Source organism: Myotis daubentonii, chromosome 9 (genome assembly GCF_963259705.1).
Source record: "Myotis daubentonii chromosome 9, mMyoDau2.1, whole genome shotgun sequence".
Lineage (NCBI taxonomy): Eukaryota > Metazoa > Chordata > Mammalia > Chiroptera > Vespertilionidae > Myotis > Myotis daubentonii.
The window spans coordinates 79,987,137-79,993,136 of NC_081848.1; positions in this window are offsets into that span (position 1 = coordinate 79,987,137).

Consider the following 6,000-nt stretch of genomic DNA (forward strand, 5'->3'; position numbering starts at 1 on the left):
GCGGCAGAGGGGGAGGACCTCCCCACCCTATTCAGCACATGGGCGGGGCTTTGTCCTTTGTAGAGAGGATGGGTATTTGGTCACCCAGGCAGCAAGTATTGTCTACTAGGCAGTAGGCACTGTTGCAGGCACTGGGAATACCATGGACACTGCAGGCAGATCCCTGCTCAGACATGGTGCAGTGGCCCAGTGGCGACCCCGGAGATACACTGTGCCCCACACAATGAACGTATCACCTTGCTCAAGCCACACCGGTCTCAGGATTTCAAATGCGATCTGCGCCTCTCCTGGTAGGTCATTGTCCTAGGATATAAGTGAGTTAGCATTCACAGTGCAAGAACACCCTCAGGACCATAGCAAGTGCTTGTCAAAAAAAATTGCGGCCCGGCCAGTGTGGCTCAATAGTTGAGCGTCAACCTCTGAACCAGGAGGTCAAGGTTCGATTCCCAATCAGGACACATGCCTGAGCTGCGGGCTCGATCCCCAGTGTGGGGCATGCAGGAGACAGCCGATCAATGATTCTCTCTCATCATTGATGTTTCTATCTCTCTCTCCCTCTCCCTTCCTCTCTGAAATAAATAAAAATATATTGGGGGGGAAAAAAAGACCATGGGAGAAACAAGATATCCCTGGAAAGTGTAGAAAGGAGGCCAGAATCCAGGGACAGGGCTGCAGGGAGGAGGACTCTGCCCAGCTCATTATGTTAGCGCTTGCAGAATGAATGGATGTAGGAAGTGTTCAGCAGAGGAAGAGGAATCTATGAAAATAGCTGAGCAGGAGAGAGTAGAGACATAAGAGAGAAGAAGGTGCAGCTAGCGTGGAGAGTGTGAGCGGGAGGGAGGGGCCCAGGCGTCAGATGAAGCTGCAAGACCACCCTTGGATGGGGAACCATTATGACATCACTGTCAACCTTTGCCAACAGAGTCAATGCAGTTGGCAAAGTGGGGGAGTTGGAATGCAATGAGCCGAGAATGAATGGGAAGTAAGCAAAGATGGTGAGTGTATACCCTTGTTTCAAGTAAGAAAAGAAGGTGTACACCCTGTGAAGAGGAGAGCAGAGGGAAGACAAAAAGGGGGGTGGTCACTGGAGAGGAACAAGCTTGTGTGTCCTGCAAAAAAGTGTCAGTAGAGAAAGGTGGAGCCCTAGCCAGTTTAGCTCAGTGGATAGAGTGTCGAACTGCAGACTGAAGGGTCCCGGGGTCAATTCCGGTCAAGGGCACATGCCCAGGTTGCGGGCTCGATCCCCAGTGTGGGCCATGCAGGAGACAGTCAATCAATGATTCTCTCTCACCATTGACGTTTCTATTTCTCTCTACCTTTCCCTTCCTCTTTGAAATCAATATAAATATTTCTTTTTTTAAAAAAGGAAGAAAAAAAATGGAGCCTGGAAATCAGGGATAAGAGATAGAGCAGGAGGTTCTCAGAGCGGAACAGCCAGGGAGGCAGACTGACCCATGAGATTAGCTCCTCTGAACGTGAAGAGAGGCGTGGGAGCAGTGCCCAGGCAGGGTGCTGGGGCAGGAGGTTGAGGGAATTTACACTTGCAACCCCTGGAATAGCCACGGGGATGGAGAAGGCAGTGTAGCTGGAGTCAGTTTTGAGTTCAACCCCGTTGTGACAGTAGGCATGTCTTACTGCTCTTCACTTCCTTGGAGGGAGAGGTGTGTGGGTTTGGGAAGCTGAGCGAGTGATGGTCCACTTCCTGTGACCGCTAGTCATGCCAGAGGCCAGTGAGGACCCCGGCAGGTGCCTACACAGGAAGGAGAGCTTAGACTCCAAAGCAGGTTGCGATGGCCCCTGCAGGCAGATAAACAGCTGTTTCTATCTCTCTGCGTCTCAGCCTCTGCCTCTCTCTCCCACCCATTGCCCTTAGGCTTTCTGCAAAGCCTAGCCCTCAGCCGCCCTCAGCCCTCAGCCCTCAGCTCTTCTCTCCCTTGAAGTCCTCATTTATTCTAACTTCAAATATTGTCAAATATAGCCCAACCTACCTTGGCCCTGACCTTTCCGAACCCCTGGCCAGCAACTTCATCCTTGGCGTTTCCCCCAAACTCTCCATGAGGAACCAGGTCTCCTACAGGACCCTGCCCTCCAGACAGGCTTAGGCTCTGCTCCCTCCTCCGGCCGCCCGCTGCCGGGTGAATTCCCGCTGCGCTGTAAACCGCCGCCCAGCTGGGCGTTTCCTGCATGCCCTCTTGTGTTTTAAGTCTCTGTTCCCCTCCAGGGGAGGCAGCCCGCTGAAGACTGGGACTCAAACCCGAGACCCTTTCAGGCATGGGGCTACGCTCCAACCGCCTGAGCCACGCCGGCTAGGGCAGTCCACGCACATTAATGAACATTGTCTGCCCTGACAGAGGACCCAGAAGCGGGGCTGTCGCTAGGTCTCTGGGACCTGCCCTTGGCTGGTTTGCCATCTTGGTGCCATTCAGGAAGCCCCTCGAGGTACAGGAGGCTCGGCTGCGAGGACGCTGGTCTCAGAGGCACTCAGTTGAAAGATTTCGGGGCCCTATCCTAGCGTAGATCACAGGGTGTCCAGCCACCTCCGGAGATTCCTCCTGGTAACGACTGTGATACATTTTTAAACAGCCTCTGTATTTTAGACCTTTTAGGTTTACAGGAAAAGTGTGAAGATAATACAGAGAGTTCTGCTATGCTCCTGCCCTTATATCTTAACCTGGAACAACTGTTGCCGGTAATGAACCAATATTGACACATTAGTATTAACCAAAGGCCATCCTTTATGCAGATTTCCTTAGTTTTCACCTAATGTCCTTTTCTGTCCAGGAGCCCACCCAGGTCAGGGCACACTGCCCCTGAGGGTCCTGTCTCCTCAGGCTCCTCTGGGCTGGGACGGTTTCCCAGACTTGCCTTGTTTTTGATGAGTTTGACAGTTTTGAAGAGGACGATCAGGTAGCTTGTAGAATGTCCCTCAGTTGGGGTTTGATGTTTCTCTCATGATTCTACCGGTGTTAGGGATTTTGGGAGAAAGATCACAGAGGTGCTTTGATTAAATTTAATATAAAATAAGATTATTTATAAAATGGTTCATTTTCTCTCCTTTTCTTTTTTTTTTTTTTTAAAATATATTTTATTGATTTTTTACAGAGAGGAAGGGAGAGAGACAGAGAGTCAGAAACATCGATGAGAGAGAAACATCGATCAGCCGCCTCCTGCACAACCCCCCCTGGGGATGTGCCCGCAACCCAGGCACATGCCCTTGACCGGAATCGAACCTGGGACCCCTCAGTCCGCAGGCCGACGCTCTATCCACTGAGCCAAACCGGCTTTGGCTCTCTCTTTTCTAGTGGAGAGATGGACCTAGAGTTGAGGGGCAGGGCACTCGGTGGGATGGGAGGATCGGGAAGGCTGTGGCTGCAGGGTAGGGTAGGCAGGGGCCAGTGCAGGGTAGTGGTTAAGATCATGGAGTCCCTGGGTTCAACTAGCGGGAAGTCTTGCACTTTCCCCGTCTATGTCAAGAACACCCACCTTGTTAGGGGTGTTGGGAGCATTTCATGAGCAGGAAGAGAGTAACCCTGCTGGAGGGGGTGCTGGAGGTGAGCCTAAAAGTCCTGCAAGACTGGAGTGGTGGGAGATGAAAGCAACACCCGCCCCCGCAGGTTCCACAGCGGAACTGCCCTCTGGGCTGGCTGTCAGACCGCAGGGACATCGCTGATGACAGAGCAGCCTCCGTGGAACACCCACTAGCCAGCCGCCCACTTGCTGGGCACTCACCAGGCCAGGCTCCTGGAAGTGACTCTGGAGGGAGGAACTATGATCTCAGCCCCTTTCCAGAACCCAGAGTCATGGGAAAAGGCAGAAACCTTAAAACCTTTCTTCTCTAGTTGACTGATTCCTGGGCTCCCGTTAACAATTCTGAATAAAAGCCGCACTAGCACGTTGATGGGTTGGTTTCAATTAGGGGACAGTCACTCCATTCAGGATGGAAGAGCAGGAAGACCTGAGCCTGCACCCTGCTAGCACCAGGTAACCTTGGGTGGGTCTCCGAACCTAAGTTCCCTTTTCTGCACGTGGGTGTCTGTGTGTGCGTGTGTGCGTGGGGGGGTGATGCAGGGCTCTTGAGTAGTTAAAAGTACAGCTGGCCCTAGCCGGTTTGGCTCAGTGGATAGAGCTTCGGCCCCACCAACTGAAGGGTCCCGGGTTAGAGTCCGATCAGGGCATGTATCTCAGTTGCAGGAGGCAACTAATCGATGTATCACATGGATGTTTCTCTCTCTGTCTCTCCCCATCCCTTCCACTCTCTAAAAATCAATGGAAAAATATCCTCGGGTGAGGATTTTTTAAAAAATAGCCCTGGCCGGTTTGGCTCAGTGAATAGGACTATTCAGCCTATGGACTGAAGGGTCCCGGGTTCGATTCCAGTCAAGGGCACATGCCCGGGTCCCAGTAGGGGGCAAGCAGGAGGCAGCTGATCGATGACTCTCATCATTGATGTTTCTCTCTCTCTCTCCCTCTCCCTTCTCTCTGAAATCAATAAAAGTATATTTTAAAAGAACAACAAATGAAAAAATAAAATTACTTTTTAAAATAAAGTACTGCTGATCAGCAGGACTCCTATTTAAATAGCATTTGTTGTTTTTGAATAATCTTAAAAGCAGAAAAACCAGAAACAATGCAAATAAATGCAGAACAGCCAATAGGTTTTAAACTTTTTAGAATATTCTCTCGATGAAATAATATGCAGCCACAGAAAATGATATTCACCTAAATGCACCATGGTATCCTGCACTGGATCTTAGAACAGAGAAAGGATATTAGAGAAAAAAAACTGGGGAAACCAAATAAAATCTGGAGTTTAATAAATGGTATTTATGTGAACTTCTTAGTTTTGGTAAATGAATGTTAACATGAGGAGAAGCTAGGAGAAGGGTTTATGGGGACTCTATGGACTATTTTTATAATTCTTGTTTAAATCTAAAATTATTCCAAAATAAAAATTTAGTGATATTCACAACTTGTTTGTAATATAGGAATGTTTAGGCTAAAATGTTAAATGAAAAAAAGCAGAATTCAAAAATGTGTGACAGTGTGATTATAACTATGCAAAATTTTTTTCATAGAAAAATAGAGGAAAAGAAAATATGCAAATTATCAAGTCATTTAATTTGGTTGACCATGAAACTGAGAGTAATTTAAATCCTTTTTTTTTTTGTTTTGTTAATCCTCACCTGAGGATGTAGTATTATTTTTCATTGATTTTTTTTTTTTTTTTTTTTAGAGAGAGGGAGGGAGAAAGGAGAAAGGAGAGAGAGAGAGAGAGAGAGAGAGATCATTGCCTCCTACACTCAGCCCCCCTCAGGCTGGGATCTAACCTGCAACCCAGGCATGTGCCTTTGATCAGGAATCAAACCCTGGAATCCTTGGGACAACGCTCCAACCACTGAGCCACACCAGCTCAGAGTGGTTGAAATCCTATTTTTTAAATATTTTCTCATTTTTCCTTAATATGGGATCTCAACCACCCGAGGGTGTGAATATCAGAAGAGGCTGATTAATTTGAGTGGGAAAGGGCCTTATGGGAAGGCTGGTGGATCACTCTCCGAGGAAGTGAGAGGGCTGGGGAGCAGGCAAGCCATCACAGCCCCCATTACACCTACTGGATGCTGCCTGGCGGCTTGCCATCCCCACCCCTCTCTGGATGCTGCCTAGACCCAGCCTAGGCTCAAATCCTGTACCTGTCACTTGCTAGCTTACGACATCGGACCAGTTTCTTAGCCTCTCTGTCCCTCAGTTTCTTCATCATCTGTAAAATGGGGCTGCTGGTAAAGGTACCTACGTTATAGGATGGTTATGAGCATTGAATGACTTAATATTAGAACCATCTGGCATGCCGTAACCTCTACAGACTTGTTAAAAAAAGTACTGCCGGTGTCGTCACAATGAATTTAAACGTCCCTCTTTGTCTCTTGACCCAGATTCAAAGTCCTAGGGGGCGGTGTGGTGTGAGAGAGCAGGAGGAATGGGTGTTGGTGATGCCCTCCCTGC